The 26,082-nt window shown below is 42.9% G+C and overlaps 1 long non-coding RNA gene across 5 annotated transcripts; it reads left to right on the forward strand.

Annotated features, from left to right (window-relative positions):
* Positions 1-370: 370 nt before the first annotated feature.
* Positions 371-24,325, forward strand: LOC116596019. 5 transcript variants are annotated; one of them, XR_004287971.1, is made up of 7 exons: positions 371-499; positions 832-971; positions 16,312-16,444; positions 17,442-17,609; positions 17,725-17,832; positions 22,700-22,879; positions 23,552-24,325. It is a non-coding gene; the product is annotated as an uncharacterized LOC116596019 (long non-coding RNA). The 5 variants fall into 5 exon arrangements; XR_004287973.1 differs by having other exon boundaries at positions 872-971; XR_004287970.1 differs by lacking the exon at positions 832-971.
* The last annotated feature ends 1,757 nt before the right edge of the window (positions 24,326-26,082 follow it).

Here is a 26,082-nt window from a genome sequence, read left to right on the forward strand (position 1 = left end):
CAGAGAAGGAGTTTATGTTGAACTGTTAAACAGGAGTTTAAGGAGACCCGGGGTTGAAGGACACCAAAGCTTTGGAATAGTGGAGATAAATTGCAGTGTTGAAGGCCTGCAAATCATAGAAGCAGAAATCTGCAAAGGGTAATGGAGTGGAGGGCATGGAAGGGGTGTACAATGAGATGAGAGAATGAGAAAGCGATCCATGAATCTTACACCAGAGAGACTGGACATCATTTAGGAGGTAGTGGGCTGAATCCGAATATTGAGGTAGGGAAGCCTGATCAAAAGAGCTAATGTGATGTCACAAATAGGCTGGAGGTGGCTGGGGGTGTAGAGAGAACAAGAGGAACGCAAGGAACTTGGAAGAAACCAGTCAGGCCCCTATGTGGGAGGTGGGGATTGTCCACGGAGATCTGTGGCCACGTGGGGAGAGTTCTGGCATCTGACAATGTGTGTGGCAAGGGTCCAGCAAAACACTCTGGCCAGGGAAAAAGGACTCTGGGTGAGTTAGAGCTGCACTCCTCAAGCTTTAATATGTACACAGACCACTTGGGGATCTTGTAAAAATGTAGATTCTGAATCTGCAGGTTCAGGTGGGGCCTGAGGTTCTGCGTTTCTAACGAGTTCCCAGGTGAGGCTCAGACTCTTGGTCTGAGGCCCACGTCTTGAGCAGCGAAGAGCTGGAGTAACTCACTTTTGCTAGTTTTAGGAAGTGATTTACAAGTGCTCAAAATCTGTGAGAACCCTATTGTTTCAGAGTATGTTTACTTCTTTAAATCTCCTTCTAAATGTGGGAAGAAGCTGGCGTGTGGTTAGATGGCGCGTGGTTTTTAGGTTCTCGCGAGACCCATCCAGACCGTGGCCTTCTTCCCAGGAGGGTGTGTGAACCGCCTCTGTGGCTCGAAGTCGCGAAGGAGAGTCTGCTCAGGGGTGAGCCTCCCTTCGAGATAATTCAGTGGCTGCCCTACTTTCAGGTAGGAGATCTCTTTATTATTACGGAAGCCTCCCTTCTGTGTTTCGGATATAAAGGAGGAGAAGTCAAGGAAGGAAAGATAATGGCCCAGAGACAGCAGGGCCTCAAGCCGGATCTGTCTCACTTGGTCTTCCCCAAAGTTGAGGAACCAGGCTCAGTCCAGTTCTGAGAAAACAGACCTCAGCCCCAGTGTTCTGGAGTCCGTCCGCAGTCTGGGAGGGAATGGGGTTAACTTCAAGGCACTGTGGGTGGGTCAGCGACCAAAGTGGTGGCGGGAAAGCAGGTAATGTCGCATTTGAGGTTGGCACATGCAGGTAGAGGGCCCCCCATGTCTGGAACTGCTCTTCATGACTCTGAGGGGTGCTGCTGGCTCATTCCCTGTTACCGCACAAAGCCCTTCATTTATGGGGAGACCTGCTTCAGCTTTGTGCCAACCCTCTGGCAGCAGAGACCCTCAGCCCTCAAAGAATTAGCTTTGAGCTTCTCCTCATGGAGCCGAAAAGGAGGTGCCTAAGCCAAATCCACTTACGAATATAGGGGAACTCTTTATCTCCCTTATTATCTTAGGCCACGAAGAAGTCCAATGCCTCTTAATAATCAAAGTGGTAGGATTCTCAACCGCCGTCTACCAACTTGAGCCACATTCACATCCTTATGTCCTCTCCTGGGACAGCATCCTAGTGTGACCTCTGAAGCCAGAGCTCCAGCCAGACCCAGTGGGCCTGAGCAAGGCCTGGGCACTGCTCTGTGCAGGAGGGGCTTGAGTTCCCCGCGCACTACCCATGCCCAGTGTTGTCCATGGCCAGAGCGTCATCCTGGGTCTCAGCCCCTGCAGGAGCTGGGGGATCAGCCTCACTGTCACATGGGATTTTTACAGAAGCCCATGGCTTTGCATGGTGTGGCTATGAGACCCTGTTGGACAGGAGCAGCTTCTCAGGGTTGGAGGGGCAGGGACAGCAGATGGCTCCCCTTCGAAGACCAGGGCTCAGTCGCTACTTGGTTGGCTCTCTCACCAGTCATTAATGCACCACTCAGAGGCCCTACTGTATGGGTCCCCATCATAGGTCATCCCTGGACAATCAAGGTCCTGGCATAGACTGGGGTCAGAGGTCACTCAGCTGGTACCCCTCTCCCCTCATAGTGAGTTCCTTTCGGTTGGGGGTTCCTTGCCATCATTTTCACCCACTGGTTAGAAGTTGGGTCCAAGCAATCACCCGTTACTCTCATCATTGGAGGTGAACACACAGGGCTTCTGGAGTTGAATAGCAAGGGCTGAATCACAGCTCTACCAAATAGTTCACGGCCTATTTACTGAACAGGGGCATGTGCCTTGGGGCCCACATTCCAGATCCTCCTCTTCCTCAGGCAGGCCCAGTATCACTTGAGTCTAGGCTTCCTTAGCCACAAAACAGAGATGCTGATGTCCCCTGCCCCTGGGGTTGTGGTAAGAATCGAGGGATACAATGCTGAGCAGGGGAGCACCTTGCACTGTGTGTGGCACATGGGAAGCACCCAATAAATATTAGCATTGCTATGAAATGATGCTTATTTAATAAGTAAGGAGTTGTGGGTTTTATTAGAAGCAAAGCAGGTCCGTCTGCTGCTTCGTCCCTCATCCCTCTGGGAAGCCACACCACGAGCTCATAAATGCTGAGTGTGGCTTCCACCTGGTGGCCGCATCCCCAGACCTCTCATCAAAAACCTTGGAGGAAATGAAAAGGCCTGTAATTTATAAACTGAGGCTTCTCAAGGGGGCAAGAGGCGGGGAGGGGAGGGTCAGAACCCATGCTCTGGGACTTCGTGGGGTCTGTGCACGCCACTCGAAAACAAAGCAGCACTTTGTCCTGTGGCTTGGCTTGGTTTTTGGTCATAATATTTAATTAATTTTGAAATTTCAAGTAACATGAAAGGCAAGTGTGAGATATTTACATCTCTCAAAGAAGGGGGCTTGGGTTTAAAAGGTTGAGAAGCCATCTATAACCTATAAAGCACGGCAAAGCTCCCAGGAATGTTCCAGCTACAGGAAGGAACGGTGCTCTGCTCCTTCTGACCGCTCTGCCAAGTGCCCACCCATCCCCAAGGTGGCCAGGGGCAGACAGCGCCCACGCGGCCTCCCCGTCAGCCTCATTGGAAAAAGCTGGCACATGCACAGGGTGCTTCTGTGTTCTGGACCCTTCTTTTTGCTTTCTAATGCTAATGAGTGAAACTTGAACAAATGTTCGTTAAAACCATTTGAAATACGATGCCCCAATCCTTGGGTTTTCACTATTATTCCAACTACCCATTAGGATGTGGGACATAAATCTTTATTCAGCCTGAGAGGTCCACTTGCCACTCTGGTGAAATGGAACTCTGTCGTGGATCTTTTGTCCTAGTTTTCCAATTTTTTTTACACAAAAGATTTAATAAAAATTTAAAATTCATGAAAGTAAAAAATATTCTTGCAGAAAAGTGTACAAGCCTCAGGCTTAATGAACTGTTACAAAGCATGACCAATCAAGAAACAGAATGTTACCATCCTCCCCTGCCCTTCCCCCTATGCTTGGTCACTAACCTCCCCCAGAATGGTGAACACGACCCTGGCTTCCAACAGCACATAATTATTTTGCTTGTTTTTGAACTTTATGTAAATGGAATCTACAGGACATGTTCTTTGGGGTCTGCCTTTGTTCAAGATTATATTAGGAAGCCCATCATCCATATTGTGGAGAATTGTCATAGATCATTCTTATGCTGAATAGTATCACTGTGTGGTCTGTTGTGATTGGAGCCATCCCCAGTGGAGGTGGCCATGTGTCCCCTAACAGGGCTAGTCCCTGGATGGGCATGTGATTGAGGTGGACCAATTGGGATTTCCCAAACTGGAGGCAGATAGTATCTCTCTTCCTCATGGGAACTAGTCTTTCTGGAGTCAGACCATCTGTGCTTGGTCCTGGCTGTGTCACTGCCTAGCTAAGGTATGTGGTATAAGTTATTTAATGTCTTCATTTTCTTTCCTTTTTTTTTTTTTTTTTTTAGAATTTATTTATTTATTTGACAGACAGAGATCACAAGTAGGCAGAGAGGCAGGCAGAGAGAGAGGGGAGGGGAAGCAGGCGCTCCCCGCTGAGCAGAGAGCCCGACATGGGGCTTGATCCCAGGACCCTGGGATCATGACCTGAGCTGAAGGCAGAGGCTTTAACCCACTGAGCCACCCAGGCGCCCCTAATGTCTTCATTTTCAATCCTAGTTTCTACATCTTTAAAAGGGGATAGTAATAATAATAACAACAGCAACAACAACAATAATAGTACCATCAAGAAAATTAAAAGGCAACCTACTGAATGGGAGGTAATATTTGCAAATCATGTATCAGATAAGGGACTAGTATTCAAAGTATATAAAGAGCTCACAACTCAGTAACAGAAAAACAATCTGGTTAATACATGGGCAGAAGATCTGAACAGATATTTTTCCAAAAAAGACATGCAGATGGCCAACGGACACATGAAAAGATGCTCAACATCACTCATCATCAGGGAAATGAAAGTCAAAACCACCAAGAGCTGTCGCCTACCACCTGTTGAATGGCCAGTATCAATAAGAAAAGAAACAACACGTGTTGGCGAGAATGGAGAAAAGGGAACCCTCCTGCACTGCTGGTGGGAGTGTAAATTGTGCAGACACAATGGAAAACCATATGGAAGTTTCTCAAAAAATTAAAAATAGAACTACCACATGATCCAGCAATTCCACTTTTGGGTATTTATTTGAAGAGAACAAAATTACTAACTCAAAAAGATACCTGCACTCCTCTGTTCATAAGATATGGAAGCAACCTGAGGAAAACTTGCCATTTGTGACAACATGGATGAACCTCGAAGGTATCATGCTAAGTGACATAGGTCAGACAGGTCAAGGCAATGACACCAAACTTTGGGACTAGACACTGGATTCTTCATCATCACATACTCATAAAAGAGCTGGTTCCCTTATGAATGATTTTTTCTTTTTTCTTTCTTTCTTTCTTTCTTTTTTTTTTAAGAAACGAGTTTTTTTTTTTTTTTTAAGATTTTATTTATTTATTTGACAGATCACAAGTAGGCAGAGAGGCAGGCAGAGAGAGAGGAGGAAGCAGGCTCCCTGCTGAGCAGAGAGCCTGATGTGGGGCTCGATCCCAGGACCCTGGGATCATGACCTGAGTCAAAGGCAGAGGCTTTAACCCATTGAGCCACCCAGGCACCCCTCCCTTATGAATGCTTTTGATTAGGCAGCAAAATTGTCAATTCATGACTTGTGCAGGCCTGTATTTTTAAATTTCTGTGTGATCAGATGGGGAGTACACATTGGGCGCTTCTTGAGTGTATGGGAGCAGGAGGCCTGTCTCAAGGAAGGGCCCTTGTGCACACACGTTGCGGGCTGAATGAGCTGCTTTGTCCACACAGCACCATATTTACTTGAAGGAGCAAGTGACAGACAGACGTCTGGTGGTTATTCAGACTTGGGTAGCTGGCAGAAATTCTCTTGAGAATGAATTAAGAGAGCTTGCCATGTCAAAGAAAATAACTGTCAGTACTTGTTGCCAAAGATAAGTTTTGGACTTTCAAATAAAAATTAGAATTTCAGAGACACAGGAATGCCACCATCAGCAAAACAGCTCCCCATGACTGCAAGGCCCTTCTCATGAGGTGGCCGGAGACACTAATGAAAGGGATTGGGCCAGGCTCTTTCGTGCCTCTCTTTACCTGTGCCGCCCGCTCTCCAGGTTGTAACCGTTCTACTCCCAGCATGAGTTTTAACCCACTCATCAGCCCCTTCCCTCCACGTCTCATCGGTTCCTCACCCCCCACACCTAAGGCCACTCCATATTGGACAACGTTCACTGGGGTGGAGCAGAGCTGGCTTCCAGGACCGCTGCCCTGTGTGCCACAGCCTTACGAAGGCAACACCTGCTGGTTGGTTGGTCCCTTTGTTTAGGGTCCAGGAGGAATTCAGGTTCTAATGGTGGGAGGCTAAGGCCAGGTGACTGTGGGGAGGCGTGTCCCCCGGAGGGCCGGAGAGAACCATAGGGACAGGCAAACATTGCAGGATGCCTGTGATCACACCCTTGTTTCCGCCTAGAATCCCTCCTGAAAAAAGGAGGTGTCATAAAAGCATTCTCTTCCACTCTTAGGGGAGAAGGTTTATGGTCTAGCTGGTTGTTTTATTTGAAGCCCCAATGAGGAAAGAAACTTAGGGCCTGCCTTAATCTCACATCATTAGTTTAAAGGGGGGAAAAGTCTCTCTCAGCCATCAGTGGGTCATAGGCAAGTGTTTATATTAACTTCTTATTGAGAGCTGATAAAGATCACTCTTTAGCAATTACTCTGAAATAGCTTTTAAATTCCTCTTTTAAGGAGCATTTTAAGACATCAGAATCTCTTATATCTCATTCTTTCTTTGCTTTAGAAATTTTTAAACATATTATTACCCATAATATAATTATACATAATATTTAAACATATTATTTGAAAATAGTTTTAGACTCACAAGAAGGTGCAGAAATAGTATGGTGCGTATGTTCCTCTGTACCTGTCCCCCAGGGTCCCCCAGTGATAACACCTTATATCATCAGTCTGTCATCCTCTCCAGGAAACTGTCATTAGTACAGTGCTATTAACCAAACGACACTTCTTACTTATTCTTATTTATTTATACTCCCTCACATTACCCCTTTATAGATGTTCTCCATTCATCTCTAAAATATGGTTTTTATTTATTTATTTTAAAAAAGATTTTATTTATTTATATGACAGACAGAGATCACAAGAAGGCAAAGAAGCAGGCAGAGAGAGAGGAGGAAGCAGGCTCCCCATTGAGCAGAGAGCCTGATGCAGGGCTCGATCCCAGGACCCTGGGATCATGACCTGAGCTGAAAGCAGAGGCTTAACCCACTGAGCCACCCAGGCACGCCCAGTTTTTATTTTAATGAAACTTATCCTCCATAAAAATATGATCAGAACCACTGGGAGCCTAATAGAGTAGTGAATTGTGTGCAATTTAAGGCTGAAGTCCAGCGTCCAAATGTTGAATTGTGACCTACGTGCAGTGTGATCCTTAACAAGGAGCACCAAATCTCTGAGCCCAGATTTTATCTCCTGTAAAACGAAGCTACCACCACCCCCTTGTGGAGGTGCCTCGTGGGTTAGACACAAAGTGTCCCAAGAGCCTGATGTCTCTGTCACAGGTGCTCTGTCCCGGCTCAGCATCCCAGGTTGGGTGACCCAGGAAGACGGAGAAGGAGGTCTGCGAGCAGGAAGTTTGCAGGGAATGCTCAAGGGGTCACACTGATGAGCCACCTGGGACACGAGGGGGGACAGAGGGAGAAGTTGAACTACCATGCAGGGCAACACGAGGGGCAGGATGATCCTACAGAGAGCTGGGGTGGCCTGGCCCGTGCACCCCCGCACGGACCGGTCACTGTAGGTGGCTGTTCTTAGGGAGGGGTAACCATGGGCTGCCGGCCTCAGCCAAGGGCAAAGCCTGGGGACAGGCCCAGCTGTGAGCCTTCAAGGGCTAACAGTCACCTCGAAGGGAGCCTTGGCCCAGCTGGGGAGTCTGGACTGTGCCTCATGGCATCTCCTGCTCTATTATTATGGCTCTGAGGATGGCGTTATCCGACTGGGAGACAGTCACAGGTTTTACACACACACACACACACACACACACACACACACACACACACACCATTTAGCCGCATTCGACCCAGGCATATGTGAATGGCTTGACAACTCCAGAAAAAAAAGCTGTTTTCTTTTTCTGTTTTAGGCCCTTGAATGGGATCTGTTTACATTTTCAGGAAGAACTAATTTGGGAGGGAGAGAAAAGCGATGGATCTTAATCTTTTTTACAGCTGCTAAAGGGAATGTCGTAAAATTCTCTTTGCCTTCCCTGCCAAAGAACCCCATCTTGTACCTTCCCGGCCTGGGTGAAGATGACCTTCAAGTAAGTTTTGGAGACAGACTTTTAACGCCTTTTCCAGAAATCCCTCCCAGCCTTCCAAGGACGGGCTGGTGTCGGTGCTGTCACTGTGTCTGTGTGGTACCAGCTGGAAGCCTGGCGCTGAGCGACGGCCTCTGGGGGACACCAAAGGAGAGAGACCGAGTCTCCAGCTAGGGAGATTCCGTGTGGAGCTTTTCCTCTCTCCACAGCCACTCAGAGATAGAATAAATGATGGGATTTTGAAAGCACCAACTTAAGTAACACAATACGGTTCTGAGTACTCGGTGGTTGTGGATTAGGATCCTGATGGTTCTTTTCTAGGCTCCATTAGTGTGCTCTGGGCTGTACACAGCGTAATACTGTGTCCCCTTTTATAAGGGAAAGCACATCTGTTTGGTGAGATACTGTAAGTTTTGGAGTGAAAACCTGAAGTGAGTTTTCTCCATTTGTGAAGTTTCTTTGGAGCGAAGTTCATGGCCAGTTATCCAAGCAATGTTTTGCTTTTGTTTTTAAATGAAGACACAGCTCACTGCACACAATAATAGTGAAATGGTAACATGAAAAATTTTCCTCACTCAAGGGGATTTTTCTGGCAGAAAACTTAATAAGCATTTTTTTTTTCTTGTCTTTCTCTAACATCCATGCTGGGTATCTTGGGTGAAGTGTCTCCACCAGCACACTGTAGAGACTGATCTAGAAAATTTCACGTCTCTGATAAGAGTCCAAGTCCTCACACTCTGCAGAGTTGGGAGGGGCTACGTGCAGCCCTGCTGGTCAATGTCCTCCACTACTCTCTCTTTCTCTCTGCCTTTTTGTCTCTCTCTCTCTCTGCCTCTTTCCAAACCAGGGGTTTACAGACAGCTGTGGCCTACTCAGCCACAGGTAGGAGGAGGAAGAAGAGAGGAAGGCAGGTCAATGGCCTGGAGGGCACCAGAAGGAAGCTCTGCCTAGGAGAGCCCCTGTGAGATCAGGTGATGTGAAGGTCCATCACCCCAGGGGACTCACATGGCCAACATCACCTCTCTTCTGGCTCAAGGGAAAGGTCTAGGGGGCAGGAGCCAGATTCCCCACTGGTGGCTCACAGGGCCTTGCATAGATATCATTAGAGATTGACAAGGGTTGGACACTGATGAGCCTTTTCTGTGACTCCTTATTAGTGGGGCCAGAAAGTGAAGATAGGAATGAATCAGCGCTGATGGGCTCCACAAACTTGTCATGTTCAGAGACAGCTGCGTTTGGATAGTTAGATCCGAGATCTGGGTTCCTTCCTGGAAACTCAGCGGGCAATGGTTCTCTTAAGTCAGCCTGTGCTGAACTCATCTAATGGACGGTCTGGGAGCTGGAGGAGGCCGGGGCTCAGATCCCCTCCTAGCTCCATGAGCCCAGAGAAGTGGCCAAACCACCTGAAGACACAGTTTTCTCTGCAGTGAAATGGGTTGATCCTGCACTGCCTGTCCTAGGCTTGTCTTATAGGTCAGATGAGCTCATGTCTGTAAAGTGCCAGCTCACCCAAGAGCTTAACAAGTGATGGCCGTGGTCATCACGACTAGGAGAATGATGTGCTATGTCACCAGATCAAGATACCTCAGCAGCAAAGGGGGCATAAAAATAAGTGGGATGTTAACTTTCTGAGAAGTTTACTTACTCACCAACAGATTGGTTTCTTACATAGATGGACCTACAGAATGGTTCTATTCAGGGACTCTTCTCAAATATAAAGTTCTTTTGAACAAATGAAAGAACATAAATCCGTTATATTAAAGCAAATTTGATCTGGACGTTAAAAAGTTTTCAGCAGAATCATTATTCTTAATACATATTTATGTACTTTAATCCATTTCTTAGCTTAAGTGTCATGGTGGTTTTTTTTGTAGAATGTATTTTTAAAAGCTTTATTTATTTAGATGGCTCCCTCGAGCAGCAGGGAGGGGCAGAGAGAGAGGGAGAGAGAATCTCAAGCAGACTCTGCACTGAGCACAAGCCCAACGGGGTCTCGATCCCATGACCCTGAGGTCATGACCTGAGCTGAAATCAAGAGTTGGACGCACAATGGGCTGAACCACCCAGGCGTCCCTGCAGAATATATTTTTAAATAGTTTTGTTATTTTTAACTTTTTGTACAAAATTGTCTGCATTTGGGGCTTAAGAAATTTGAAATTGCTGATACTTACATTGACTTCTCTATAGATCATAATATATTTAACTGAGAAAATATTCTCCTTACAGGGGCAAGAGCTATCCTGCTCAACGAAGGCTATTCTCAATTCTAATTTTTTAAAACATTGAAAGGTGTAAATAATTTGGTCCAGTTGTTTGCTCAGGTAATTTTGACCTTCATTCAGAGTTCCTATTTTTGACAAATATTTTTACAATACAACTTGTTGAATAAATTGTCTCTATGTATGATTCTTTTGAATGGTTCACCAAATTTAGATGATTCAAAATTATAGACCTTCTCAATTACATTCTATTCTGGGATAGAATTTAAATTTATCCAAATAAAAATAGGAGCTCCATCAAAATCTTCTTCTCACAGGTTGAGATCATCTAGGGCACAATTACAGAATTTCAAAATACTTCATTAGAGCATGATTGTGCCCTATTCCCCCCACTTTTGCGAGGTACATTTCAACGTCTTCCTGTTTGCGGACTGGCTTCATGGGCTTGTGACTTGTGCAATCACACAGAACCCAGGACTTAAATGGGCTCCACACTTGGCTGACTCTTCTGCTGTTGCCATCCTAAAATTCTTAATTTTTTAACAAGCATTTTCATTTTGCATCAGGTCTTGCAAATTATGTAACTGTCCTGCTTGTTTGTCTTGGTTTTCAATAATTGCAAATTTCCACAAATTTCAAGCTCAAAAGCTGAATTTAAAACAGAAGAAGAAGGAAGAAGAAGAGGGACACCTAGGTGGCTCAGTCAGTTAAGCGTCTGCCTTTGGCTCAGGTCATGGTCCCAGAGTCCTGGGATCGAGTCCTGCATCGGGCTCCCTGCTCAGCAGGGTGCTTGTTTCTCCCTCTGCTTGCCCCTCGCTCTGCCTGCTGCTCGCCCTGCTTGTGCTCTCTCTCTCCAAAAAATAAATAAATAAAATCTTTTAAAAAAAGGAAAAAGAAAGAAAGAAATTCCAAAATTACTCAGTACTTTGAAGACTTCCAAATGATTTTGGCCAAAATACAACCCGAAGTTGTAAGACACTTAGGATGATTTTAAGAAAATCATTTATCATAAAGACTCAGATATTCTGAGTCATTTGATAGGCAAGAAGGAGAATTCTATGATCCAGTTACGTGTGTGTGTGTGTGTGTGTGTGTGTAAAGTTTGACAACTCAGCTTCCATTTCCCTTTAGAGACCCCCACAGCTTGTTTGAACAAAAGCACTAATTATACATGTTCCACTACCCAGTCCAAGTACATTTCTGCCCCACAAGTTCTTATATTAGTAAGAATACTGTTTCTACCAGGATTCTGTAGCCATCAAAATACACCACCTCAAAAACCAAGTTTCTTTTCAATGATGAAAATTTTTAAAAAAGATTTTATTTATTTGTTTGAGAGAGAGAGAGAGAGCATAAGCAGGGGGAGGAGTAGAGGAAGAGGGAGAAGCAGGTTTCCCACCAAACAGGGGAGCCCCATATGGGGGTCGATCCCAGGACCGTGGATCATGACCTGAGCTGAAGGAAGATGCTTAACGACTGAGCCACCCAGGTGTCCCACCCTGAATTAGGTTATTTTAAAAAAAGGAACCATTATTAGAATTAAGAGGTTTCTTTGTTTGAAGTTACTGAAGCCCCTTATAGAAAGCTAGAGTCATTTCTCTATTGACGTAGCGCTCCTTCTGCTAAAGGCGACTAAGCAGCCGCTAATACTTCATTGTGCAGTTAGGCACACGAAACACTGGCACTGAAAGTGGAGGAGTGGAGGAGTAGAGGGAGAGGGAGAAGCAGGTTCCCCACCAAACGGGGGAGCCTGATATGGGGCTCCCCATAAGCGAGGAAGTCAGTTTAGAGGAGTGGTCACTGCATCTGAATAAAAGCTCAGCTGCACGGAGTGTAGGAAGACACACCTGTGCACCTGCTTAGTGCGAGATGGCAATCTTTGTGCCCTGTCTATGTATCCAACTCACTTTTGAAGTAAAAGCTGATATTTCTTCAGCAAAATCGTGTTTGCTGGTTTTCATGATGCTGTCCCCACAGTAGAATCAAGAGGTGAGTGATTTATGCCAGTTATTCATTTATCTACGACTTTAATATTTAATATTTAATTTTTCCCTAAACGTGTGCTTTGATATTTCCAAACTGATTGCCACCCCAAGAGTCTATTGTGAAAGAAAAAGATCTTATCCAACAGGGTGATAAATAATATTTGTAGATACACCGACACGACTGTAAGCAAGAGTATTCACAAGGCAGTCTGCGCTCTGTGTGGGGCTGCTCAGTTTCTGTTTCCTGCCCGTGTCTCCTTTACCCCTACCCTGGGCTTTCCCACATTTCCCACCGCCCCTGTGGATGTGTGCACCTCCTGGCCCCCCAGCAGGGACAAGGAACAGGCAGCGGGCAGTGGGATCACTCACCACCACCCAGTCCCTAGGAACTGGTGGCTGGCCATGCTGTCCTTCAAAGGTGGTGCGAGTTGCACCTTCTCAGGAAATGGTTAGGGAAAGAGAAAAGGGTGTTGCTGGTCCTCTTTACCAGAAGAAAAAGTGAGATCTCAGGGTATTGCCCTTGTGTCTCAAAAGTAGTGTTCAAGACCGGTAGAGGCTGGGAATGCCAAGTGCAGGACTAAGCCCATCCAGTGTGTTTGATTCCAGTATTATTAATAAGGTGTTTTAAAACAAAGCATCTGATAGGTGTTAAACTGCCTGGCATTGTCCCAGAAACACCTGGACAGATAGCCATCCTGATCACCCTCGATTGCTTTGGTTGTCCTGTGACTTCCTGATGAAACATAATATCACACGAATTTTATCAACAACTTCTACATCTCATTCCATTTAAGCACGTGAAGAAAAGAGTGAAATTGGTATAGTCTAGAACAGGACGGTGTAAAGCAACAAGATGAATGTCAACTCAGGGGCCCATTTGGATACCACAACTTACCTCTCCTGGAAGCCAGATCCCAGAGACCATTTCTGATCATTTCCTTACTGGTCTGGAGCTATTTTTAGCTAAAGCAGGCTGGATTCTTGAGGAGAAGGGGAAAGCTAGGTAATTTATCTTACTCTTGCTTCATAAGCGTGGGGCCTACGAACGTTTGGTTGGGTCTGTAACATTGAAATCCCCTTTTAACTGGGCCCTAAGTGAAGTGTCAGGAAATCACTACCTTTTTTGGGGCATGGGGCTGGTGTTAGAAGTCCAACATTGTATGGGGGACCAGCTACATACAGGTTGTGTAAACTTAATTGTCAGAGGGCTTCATCACCTGTGAAATGGCCCTCACAGCAAGGACTGCCAACACATCTGGGTCAGAGCAGCTGGGAACAATTTTCAGTTGGAAAAATAACCTATGTGGAAAAGCAGCATAGACTTTCATCATATACTGGCTGGTTGTAAACTAAGGCCATGTCAGGGAGAAATTCCAAAGGCTTGTTTTTCTATTTGGTTACAGTCAGATATTTCTGGGGCACACAAGGTGCACATTTCCCAGGCGACAGGTCATTACAATAAAATGAACTGGGTCACCTTATTACCTTTCTTGAGTTCTTTGCTAGTGAATTTTGGGAAACAGATGCTGAATGTTTAACAAAATTGCATATACAGCTTTGTTAGGGCTTTTCCACAGGGACCTGATCTACATGAGGTGCCCATGGAGAAAACATATCAAGGTAAACAAGGTTGATCTAACACAGGTTAAAATTGTATTTTTTGAAAGATTTATTTGTTTATCTCAGGGAAAGAGAGAGAAAGAGCACGTGTGTGTGCCCACAGTGGGGAAGGACGAGAGAATCCCAAGCAGACTCCGTGTTGAGCATGGAGCCTGAGGTGGGGCTTGATCTCAGGATGCTGAGATCATGACCCAAGTCCAAACCAAGAGTCAGACACTTAACTGACTGCACCACCCAAGTGCCCCCAAATTGCTATTTTTTTAATGTCAAATAATGCCTCGTGAACTTAGGTGACCAGATGACTGATAATAGGGACGTTCAGAGAGAAGAAACAGCAAAGAGAGTTTTTAAACCAGGAGGGATATTTTTAAATTTGGAATTGCTTATGTTTTAAGCACAAGATATCCTGCTCTTTTCCTGGTTTAGAAAGCAAAAAGCATGAGTGAACCAGAAAAGACCTCAAATAGCCAAAGAAATATTGAAAAAGAAAACCAAAGTTGGGTGGCATCACAATTCCGGACTTCAAGCTCTATTACAAAGCTGTCATCATCAAGACAGTATGGTACCGGCACAAAAACAGACACATAGATCAATGGAACAGAACAGAGAGCCCAGAAATAGACCCTCAACTCTATGGTCAGCTAATCTTCGACAAAGCAGGAAAGAATGTCCAATGGAAAAAAGACAGTCTCTTCAACAAATGGTGTTGGGAAAATTGGACAGCCACATGCAGAAAAATGAAATTGGACCATTTCCTTACACCACACATGAAAATAGACTCAAAATGGATGAAGGACCTCAATGTGAGAAAGGAATCCATCAAAATCCTTGAGGAGAACACAGGCAGCAACCTCTTTGACCTGAGCCGCAGCAACATCTTCCTAGGAACATCGTCCAAGGCAAGGGAAGCAAGGGCAAAAATGAGCTATTGGGACTTCATCAAGATCAAAAGCTTTTGCACATCAAAGGAAACAGTCAACAAAACCAAAAGACAGCTGACAGAATGGGAGAAGATATTTGCAAATGACAGATAAAGGGCTAGTATCCAAAATCTATAAAGAGCTTAGCAAACTCAACACCCAAAGAACAAATAATCCAATTAAGAAATGGGCAGAGGACATGAACAGACATTTCTGCAAAGAAGACATCCAGATGGCCAACAGACACATGAAAAAGTGTTCCACATCACTCGGCATCAGGGAAATACAAATCAAAACCACAATGAGATATCACCTCACACCAGTCAGAATGGCTAAAATTAACAAGTCAGGAAATGACAGATGCTGGCGAGGATGCAGAGAAAGGGGAACCTTCCTACACCGTTGGTGGGAATGCAAGCTGGTGCAGCCACTCTGGAAAACAGCATGGAGATTCCTCAAAAAGTTGAAAATAGAACTACCTTAAGACCCAGCAATTGCACTACTGGGTATTTACCCTAAAGATACAAATATAGTGGTCCGAAGGGACACGTGCACCCCAATGTTTATAGCAGCAATGTCCACAATAGTCAAACTATGGAAAGAACCTAGATGTCCATCAACAGATGAATGGATCAAGAAGATGTGGTATATATACAATGGAATACTATGCAGCCATCAAAAGAAATGAAATCTTGCCATTTTCGAGGATGTGGATGGAACTACAGGGTATTATGCTTAGTGAAATAAGTCAATCAGAGAAAGACAACTATCATATGATCTCCCAGATATGAGGAAGTGGAGATGCAACGTTGGGGGGTTGGGAGGTAGGAAAAGAATAAATGAAACAAGATGGGATCGCGAGGGAGACAAACCATAGGAGACTCTTAATGTCACAAAACCAACTGAGGATTACTGGGAGGAGGGGGGGTAGGAGAGAGGGGTGGGGTTATGGACATTGGGGAGGGTATTTGCTATGGTGAGTGCTGTGAAGTGTGTAAACCTGGCGATTCCCAGACCTGTACTGCTGGGGCTAATAATACATTATATGTTTATAAAAAATTGAAAAAATTTTAAAAAAGCATGAGTGTGCTTCACTCTACAGAGTGTTTAAGAAATAGAACTACACCTAGGGTGCCTGGGTGGCTCAGTCATTAAGCGTCTGCCTTCTGCTCATGATCCCAGGGTCCTAGGATGGAGCCCTGCGTCTGGCTCTCTGCTTGGCAGGAAGCCTGCTTCTCCCTCTCCCACTCCCTCTGCTTGTGTTCCCTCTCTCGCTGTCTCCCTCTGTCAAATAAATAAATAAAATCTTTAAAAAATGTAAAAAAAGAAAGAAATAGAACTACACCTGATATTTATAAACTCTACGTAGACTTGTATCTTGTCAAAGACTTTCTCTTTGCCCAAAAGACAGGATAAAATGTTAGTTTCCTACACTTTCATTTGTCATTGTTATTCCACTATTCTTTAAATATTTTGTGATTTCTAATTTCATTAAATTTGTTACTGTAGGGAAATATAATGTTGCCCATTTTAATCATTTTCAAGTGTACAATACAGTGGCATTACGTTTATATACAATTTTGTGTAACCATCTCGACTGTTTCCAGAGCTTATTTTTTTATTTTTTATTTCTTAAGCTTTACCAGGATAGGATACTTAAGAATTAAGAGGGAAAAATACATGACTTTGCTTTAAAGTGAGATCAAGAAGCAATTGTTTGCCATCTTCCTTCCTGGGAAAGGAGACTGACAGTTCCTGAGGCAGCTCTTAGTAAGTATATCCGTATCTGTCAACATGTTGTGCTTACCCCTGTTTTGAACTCTGCTTTTATTCTAGGATGGTCATAAACCAGGAAAAATCTACAAAAATCTGTAAGTGCTCTGAAAAGAAATTCCAAGCCTATATGGCTGGCATGGGAGCCGAGGGGGAACTTTATTATGTTCTTATTGAGAAGAACCAAAAGTCATTCAAGCCCCATAAGGGTTGGATGTGACAGTGCATGTCAGCTACCTAGGGGGACAGAGAGGAGTTGAGTTGCTGGACTTCTGCCATTCAGATTGTATATGGATGTTATTTAAAATGGAGATGCTTATATAATGAAATCTCGGAATGTAAATGTAATGTAATGTAAAATTCCTTTACATTAAAGGAAATCAATAAAGTAAAAGTAACTTTAGACTTTCCATCCCCCCGAAGCCCATGATCTTCAGATCTAGGCACTCTCCTGCTTCCAGGACGTTTATCTCTCCTTAATGTCCCATATTAATGTCCACACAGATTCCCTTGTCAGCTCTAGCCCACCCTCAGGCAGGAGCAAAGCTCTGTTGAAGTCCTATTTGAAATATTTATGGTCTCTTCTGGAACCTGTCTCTTCTGTTTGGAAATCACAGTTGCAGAAGACTCAGAAGTGAAAGGTTTAATTATAAATGTCCCCGTGAAGAGAAAAATGGAAGTGGGACTATCAGTTTAACTTAACAATTTATTCCATGGGTCAAATAGGGATATCCATCATGATATTTATACATGACAGAAATATGGCAAAATAGTGCATCTGTGAAATCACTATGGTTACTATGTAAGTGTTGCTTTTATTATTCTCTATACTTTTCTGAGCATACTGTGACCAAAATGAATAAATGCAATTTCTGGAGTTGACAAAGCAGGAGAGATCATCTTTCTGCTGTAGGCAAAGGCTACTTTGCCTACCCTGTTAATTTGGAATTGACTGGCCTTCCTAGAATAAAGTTGCTTCCCAACTCCCAAGCAGTCTTCTCTGTACATCTTTTGACACCGATGGAATCGTGGCACCCAGCCCACAGGCTCATCTCGTGACATTGGTCCATGGGGGTACGACAGCCTTTTCACTACAGTGAAAGAACATTTTCAATAAGTACTAAAGATTGGACCACATTGGCCGTTTTGGAAACTGTGATGAGTGAGTTCAGAAAATAAATTGTTCTGATTCTTTCGAGCTTTTAGGCTTTGAACAAAATAATGAATAACCCTTAGTAATTAAATGCCTTGTTTGTTTTTGGTTCTTTTGAATGCAGTCAAGGGAAGGAATGGAAAGGAAAGCCGTGCTCAGGAGGCCCCCAGAGGACTTTGGCACTCACCAATGCAGCCAGACGATGAATAACACAGTGGGGGTGCATGGCTAAGTAGGTCCTATTTTTGTGTTGTTCAATAACACTAGGAAACATGCTTTAGTTCAAAGCTTTATTTCTCTTCAAGTGTCTCCAATCAGCATCACATAGCCTTTGGTAATGCTAGAGTGATTTCAGTGTACCAAGTGTCTTTGAGTAGTTGTCTGAAGGAATAAAGCTAAGGAGAGAAGAGGGCAGGCAGAGGGCATCTGACCACAAAGACTGGGAATTTCATTGGTTTGTGGGAGAATTCATTGGCTAGTACCTCTGGGAAGTGGGATGATTTATAGCAAAGATTCCCAGGCATACATGCTCTTACTAACAAAGAGGTGGTCTTGGTGAGGGTGCGTTTAGCTGCAAGTAACCACAGACCCAGCTGAGGGTGGCTTAAGCCCTGAGGGGATTCATGCTCTTGCACAAGTCCTAAAGTAGGCACACTCCACCCAACCCACACAGACTGCTGGCTCCTCTTCTCACTGGCTTTCTTATTTCTCCTTCTCTCTGTGTATCCTGAGCATCACGTCCATTCACAACAGCGTCTTGTGGCATGGTTAGCCCATCCTTGGGGTCCTGATTAGGGTGTCCCAGAAATTGACTCCTCTCGGTGAGGAGGTGCTGAGAGCAGTGCCACTGAGGACAGTTGAGACTGAAACGCCCAAGAGGAGCGATACAAGTGAGAGAGAGATGTGTATTGTGAACAGGGCCCCTCCGGTTCTTAGAAGGACACATCTACCTGAGGTCACTGTTTCCTGACTTCCGAGATAAGGCAGCCAGCAAATCAAGTGAAACCAACTCTGTGCTCCATAGACTACTGTTGGCACAATGCCTTGAGGACAAAACGTCTTCTCAGAAGTGGTCGTGAATGAAAGAGGCTACTCTAGGTAGAAATGTACATTTTTCATGTTAACACGATAATATTGCCTTATATTTGTGTGATATAAGCACCGTGAGGGCCTGGATTTTGTAGTACTTACTACTGGACCAGCAGTGCCTCAACCAATAAACAGCATATAGAAGGTTCCCAAATATTTGCCTAAAGATTGAGTAATGATAATGGCATTTTAATTTGGTAGTTAAGAGGCACCTGTTAAAAAAAAAATGGGAGGGAGAGAAAGATCTGGGTTTACCGCTAGCCCTGTGGAATCCTTTCTGTTGAAGTTAGTTTTTTTTGTTTGTTTTTTTTGTTTTTTGCTTTTTGTTTTTTTCTGTAAAATGGGGCTAATAGAAAAGTGTTTTGTCAGGTTGTGGTGAAGATATAAAGAGTTAATACATGTAAAGTGCTTAGAACTGTAGTTCTCAGAAAGTGCTATTTATTATCATTACTGCTGCTACTAAGTTCTGAATTTTTCGGTTAGCTTATTGGTAAAATAGGAATAATAAAAAGGTTATCCCATTTTGAGGATTAAATAAGACAGTGTCTGTTCCTTCCTCATGGTGTCAGGTTTGGTGTTAGAAGCAGGGTGAGGAGGGATGCCTGGGTGGCTCAGTGGGTTAAGCCACTGCCTTCGGCTCGGGTCATGATCCCAGGGTTATGGGATCGAGTCCCGCATCGGGCTCCTTGCTTGGCAGGGAGCCTGCTTCTCTCGCTGCCTCTGGCTGCCTCTCTGCCTGCTTGTGTGTACTCGCTTGTTCTCTCTCTCTCTCTGACAAATAAATAAAATCTTTAATAAAAAAGAAACAGGGTAAGGATATCTGAATAAACTATGACCTGTCGTTAATTCTAATGTATCAATATTGGTTCAGTAGTAGTGACAAATGTATCATACAAATGTAAGATGTTAACAATAAGGGAAACTGGGAGCCAGGTATACCAGAACTCTCTATGCTATTTGGCACCTGTTCTAGAAATCTTAATACTATTATAACATTTAAAGGTTAATAGAAATAAGATAACCAGGCTAGTAGGACAACAATAACGACACAACAAAGGTGCAAAGAAGAAAAAAGAAAAAAATGGGACAGATCGAAAACAAAGAGCAGATGATGTATTTCACCCAACCTTATAGATAATTATGTCAGTTGATGGTCTGAATACTCCAGTTAAAAGCCAGATATTGTCAGATCAGAGTTTTCAAAAAAGAGCACGTTCTAGTGTACGTGGTATATATAAGCACTTTAAATAAAGATATAGACAGGTAAGAAAAAAAAAAGATAACAACACGTATGCCAAACAGTAAACAAGAGAAAGTTGGTGTATATATAATAAAATAAGATAAAGTCAAGTTCATCACAAGGAATATTGCCAGGGATTAAGAAGAATGTTTCACAATAATGAAGAGGTCAGTTGATTAAGAGCACATGGCAATCTTTAACATGTACGTACCTAATAATAGACAAAGGAGAAAAGATGAAAAGAGAAACTGATAAAACTGAAAGAAAAATAGAGAACTGGACAGTTTTCATCAAAGATTTCAATCCTTCTCTCTCAACAATTTTTAGAAAAAGTAGCAAAAAGGAAATCAGTAAGAATATAAAAGATAAGTGAAGATAGAGAGGACTGGACAAAAGCTATCAACATTCCTCCCCAAAACAACAGAATCAACAGAGTTCATGTCCTATAAATAACACATAGATGGTTGCCACTTTTTTTTTTTACGATTTTATTTATTTATTTGACAGAGATCACAAGTAGGCAGAGAGGCAGGCAGAGAGAGAGGAGGAAGCAGGCTCCCTGCTGAGCAGAGAGCCTGATGTGGACACTGGGATCATGACCTGAGCAGAAGGCAGAGGCTTTAACCCACTGAGCCACCCAGGCGCCCCTGGTTGCCACTTTTTAAGTCCAGTCTACGCATCTCAACCTTTAGCTAAAATGCATAGTCTCTATGTTTGATGTAATTTCTGATAGGTTGGGTTTATGAATAATCTTGCTTTGTTTTCTACTTATCTCACATATTCTTTGTTTCTTCTTTTTTACCTTCTCTTAGACCTATTTATTATTATTTTATTATTTATTGTAAGTAGGCTTCACACACAGCATAGAGCCCAGTGTGGGGCTTAAACTCATGACCCTGAGATCAAGACCTGAGCTGAGATCCAGAGCCAGACACTTAACCCACGAAGCCACCCAGGTGTCTCTGATTATTATTTTTATATTCCTTTTATCTCCTGTACTAGATCTTAACTATGCCTCTATTTTTTTGAATGGTGGTTCTAGTGTCTTCAATATGCAACTTTAATATATCATTGTCTACATTGAATAAATATTATAGCACTTCATGGACAAAGTAATAACCTTAAGACACTTTAATTCCATTTTACCCCTTCATTCCTTGGCACTATTTTGTTACATGTTTTACTTCTACAGATGTTACAAAACCCCACAATACTTGCTATTATTTTTATCTAAACCTTCAAATATCTTTTAAAAATTTAAAAGGTGAAAAATTGTCCTCTCTATTTACTGACATATTTACTTTTTCCAGTGCTTTTCATTCCTTCCTGTAGATTCAGGCTATTGGGCATAACTTCCCTTTAATTCACAAAAGTCTCTAGAGACTGTAGTGATGTAAACAAAATGGCCCATTACTATACTGCAGATCTGCTGGTAACACATCTTCTCAGATCTGTTTGTTTGCAAATGTCCTTATTTCTTCCTTATTTTAAAGTATCTTTTCACTGGAGGTAGAAGTCTAGATTGATATTTGTTTTTTGTTGTTGTTATTGTTCAGCATTAATGGTGGTATTCCAATGTTTTCCAGATTCTATTATTTCTTTTCTTTAAAAAAAAAAAAAAAGATTTATTTATTTATTTGAGAGAGAGAGAGCACACACATGCAAGAGCAGGGGGAGGGGGAGAGGGAGAGAATCTCCAGCAGACTCTGTACTGAGGATAGAACCCAATGCAGGGCTTGATCCCATGGCTCTGAGATCACGAGCTGAGCAGAAATCAAGAGTCAGAGACTTAACCAACTAAGCCACTCAGGTCTCCTTTAATATTTTTAATTTCTTTGTACTTTTTGTTAGATCATTTATATTGACTTGTCTTCAAATTCTCCAATACTTTCTTTTTACTTGGTCCAGTATTCTCAGGAATTTAGTTCATTTACCTTTCTTTGTGTCCACAGCTCTTCACTGTTCACTAGCTTTAAAGAATTAAAGACACAGATAGAGATGTAGATATAGATATAAATTTTCCTTTGGCCAGAGCAACAGTCTTTCATAATTGTCTACATTTTGGTAGGAACTAGAACCTGCAGTGGTTCTTGAATAATCTTAAATCATCCAGGGAACTTGTTAAAAATTCATATTCTTAAGAAATGTCATCAGACACGAGACAATATCTAGTGTACTAAAAATTCTCCAAATGGTTCTGATCAGGAGTCCCCAGGTGGTCTTTGAAAAGCACTTATTTGTTAAAAGCCTGAAGTCAAAATAAGTAGTTGGCAGTTGGAAAATACAAATCGGCCTCAACTGAGATCTAAGTAACTATCAGAAACCCGTCAGATTGCTTTACTAAAGACAAATTTAAATACAAAATAACATAATTTAAACAAATGGGCACATGTGGAATCAGACACAGCCTAAAATGGCCAAAAGCCAGGTAGTTACTCCATTTCAGAAGGTATTAATTTCATGTTGGGCTGTGGCTCTTCAGTAAGCCATCAGGAGATATACTTAGACAACTCGGGGAAGCAGGAACGTCTTCATAGATAAGTTTGTTTGTGTCTGTGTTCTGGCACAGCTCTCGAGGATCTCTAGAGAGGAATATAAATGAATGAAAACACCTGGATTGACTCTGCCCTAAACCATCCTAAGACTTCGAGCCCTGGAACAAATACGAGCCAGAGTCATTAACTGTGTCATTCATTATGTGGCTAATTTTTAAACAAACATACCAGAAACTGTACATTCAAATGAGTGCTGTCTATCAAATGTTCAACAGGTATAATGCAAAAAGACAAGTTGAGTATCAATTCCACATCATTGGTTGGGTGCTGTGAAGAGCTGGATCCAGCTCAGCAGGAAAGAGTGGTTTCATCGACTGTCGAGATTGCCATAAGCACGATGGGAGACAGTGGGAACTCACATGCTATATGTCTATATCTACCTTCCTGGTTTAATGGTAAGATCCCTGGAGTTGGGGTTTGAAGATCTGAACTCAAATCTTGGTTCTACCATTTACCAGTTGTGAGATCTTTGAAAACACATTTGATAAACCTCAATTTCTTTAATTTAATGACAATTCATCTTTTAAAAAAAATTTTTTTTTAGTTTTTTATAAACATATAATGTATTATTAGCCCCAGGAGTACAGGTCTGTGAATCGCCAGGTTTACACACATCACAGCACTCACCATAGCACAAAACCTCCCCAGTGTCCATAACCCCACCACCCTCTCCCTACCTCCCTACCCCCCACCCCCCTCAGTTTGTTTTGTGACATTAAGTGTCTCTTATGGTTTGTCTCCCTCGCGATCCCATCTTGTTCCATTTATTCTTTTCTTACCCCCCAAACCCCCCATGTTGCATCTCCACTTCCTCATATCAGGGAGATCATATGATAGTGGTAAAGACAATTCATCTTAAAAAATATTTCTACTCTCTGTTTCTCCCCCTTAATATTTTATAAAGCAGTGGTCGTAAACTATTCAAAGAAGTCACAATGGTAGGCTATAGTCCTATTCACAACAGTTTGGTCATTGTACACAATACTTTGGGAGTGCATTAACAAATAGTTTGAGCAACTTGGAAAAAGCACTTTGACACGTATTTTTTTTCTTATAATTCCTGCCAGATCACTAACAAATTGATCATGACCTTTGGATCTGAACAACATTGGTTCTTCACCAAAATAAAATCCACTATCAGTGGATGAAGATTTGCTACCCATGGATTCTTAAATAGGGTATGCCACAGGCTTTTGAAGATTCTTCCAAAGATGATGAACTAAAATGATTTGTGCAACAGAAGCTTCATTAGTGTAAAAGTATGGTCTTCTAAAAGTATTATACTGAAGGCCAAAATTCACTCGAATGTGTAACTTCCTGTTAGCTTGTTTAATAAACCATTCATTTTGCATTAGGCTCTCATGCCACGTACAGCATGTCACCATGTATTGAATCAGAATGATGAGCATAGGCTGACCCTGCAGTAATCTCTGGGAAGGCACAGTGATGCGAACAAGGAGCCCAGGTGAATCCTTAGCCTCTAACAGAGATGGAATCGGAGCTCTGGAAATCTTACTGATAATGTTAACATCCAAGCGACCCACTGTTGGCAACCCCAGAATTACGAAATATGGACTTCATACAGCTGTGAAAATACTGTTGTGTTCATAAACAACTACTGTGATTATAGAGAAATAAGAAATACTGAAAAGAAAGCAACCAAATAGTCCTTGAAAGGAGTGTCTTTGAGCATTGCTGTCTGGGCTTTTGAAGGGAATGTTGGTACAATTCTAATCCTAACCTATTGTGGAAGGTGAACTGGGTCTTGGGGACCCCCTTCCCTGGGCCTTGAACTTTTGAGGGTCATACTCTTGTCTTCCTGTCTCTATGAGGAGAGGAGTCGCAGGCACAAAAGGATATACCCTCTTGAGTCTACTTTGGTAGGAAGAAATCTAGGATGGTACACTAGATTCCTATCTTCCTCTCTCCTTGAATGGAGAAAGACCTATTAATATGATGGATGTCATTCATGTGATTAGGTTATATTATATGGCAAAGGTGAAGGGCTTGGGAGATGTAATTATAGCTTCTAATCAGTTGGTTATAAGTCAATTAAGAGACTGTCCTGGGTGGTTCTGACCTAATCAGGCAAAATCCCTTAAAAGGAGGACCCGAACCCTTGCTAAGAAGAAAAATTCTCCTACTAGCCTTGGAAAAGCAAGTTGCCACAGGTTCTACAGCCCCAAGGGACTGAATTCTGCCAATAACCAATGAGCTTGGTAAAGGGCCCTGAGCCTCAGGTGAGACCCCAGCTCTGGTTGGCATCTTGAGATGAGATCCTGAGCAGAAGACAAGCTAAGCCATGCATGGACTCTTGGCTCCTGGAAACTACCAAATAATAAATATGTGCTGTTGTAAGCTATTACATTTATGGTGATTTGAGGTGACAGCATAGAACACTGGCTCACCCATGTTCATCTTCTGGCTGGTGGTACAGAACATATGGTCTGTTACTACTGGTCCATGGTGAGATAAATACAGAAAGTAAGGGTCAGTGTTCCATACTTTGTATGGCAATTCGATACTTCTTGAACATTTTAATTGTATTTTACAAAAGTATTAGTCCATAGTAGAGTGGACATTTAAAAACAACAACAACAACAACTGGGAGTAGCTCTTCACCAGAAAAGCACAGTTTCTAGTTCATGATCCAGGTAACTGGAACCCTAAATTCCCCTGCACAAATAGTGTCAAGCTGCTTTCAGAGCCTTCCCAGTCCTCTTTCTCTGGTCTGCCTATCCAAGGACATGCAGTGCTGCTGCTGAGCTAATCCTAGGCCTGAGTGTGGCCAAGGGGCAGCTCTTTATAAGGAAGGGAGGCTGGAGGGAATCATGGTCAGAGTGTCCACAGGTGAATGTGAGCTCTTGAACATGCAGGTGAGGAGATAGGAAGAGACGGGGGAGGGAGGGTATAACCAGGGGTCGGGGGCTATGGATAGCTTTCTACACAATCTCTCACAGTTCCCTAATGAACCATGGGCAATCCATATTTTGAAATTCAAATATGGCTTTCATGTCATTGTGAAGGTCTGTTGATCAAGGTAGGAAGTAAGAACACATTTTACTTAATGTTGTGTTATTTTGATTTGTATTTTTAAACATTCTAGACACAGGCTCTGTGGGCTGCCATTTGTACTCTTCGCTGGCCTTGCAGAGGCTGAGTGAGTCTGGTGTGTGATCATTACTCATCGGTCACTTCCAAGTTCTTTTTCCAGTGCCTGCAAACCTAGAACCCTGGTTTGCTAAAATGCTAAGTGAAAGATATTGTTTATTTTGTCTCTAGTGAAGTGCTTTCTGCACTGATTAACTTTTTACCCCTTTTTTTCCTTAAGAGTGTGAAGTGGGTTATCCTGGATCCAAAATATGCAGCAGGAACCAGGGGATCCAGCACTTTTCTTGAACATTATTTCAGATCCTCAGCAGAAGACACACACTGTAAGCAAATATGCATTTGTCACAGTGTGGTAGGCTAAATAATGGCCCCCAAAGATATTGGGTCCTAATCCCTGGAACTATGAATGTTATTTTATATTCCAAAGAGATTGTCCAAAGAGATTGTGTAGATATGATTAAGTTAAGGACTTTGAAATGGGGAGATA

Source organism: Mustela erminea, chromosome 7, assembly GCF_009829155.1.
Source record: "Mustela erminea isolate mMusErm1 chromosome 7, mMusErm1.Pri, whole genome shotgun sequence".
NCBI classification, from domain to species: Eukaryota; Metazoa; Chordata; class Mammalia; order Carnivora; family Mustelidae; genus Mustela; species Mustela erminea.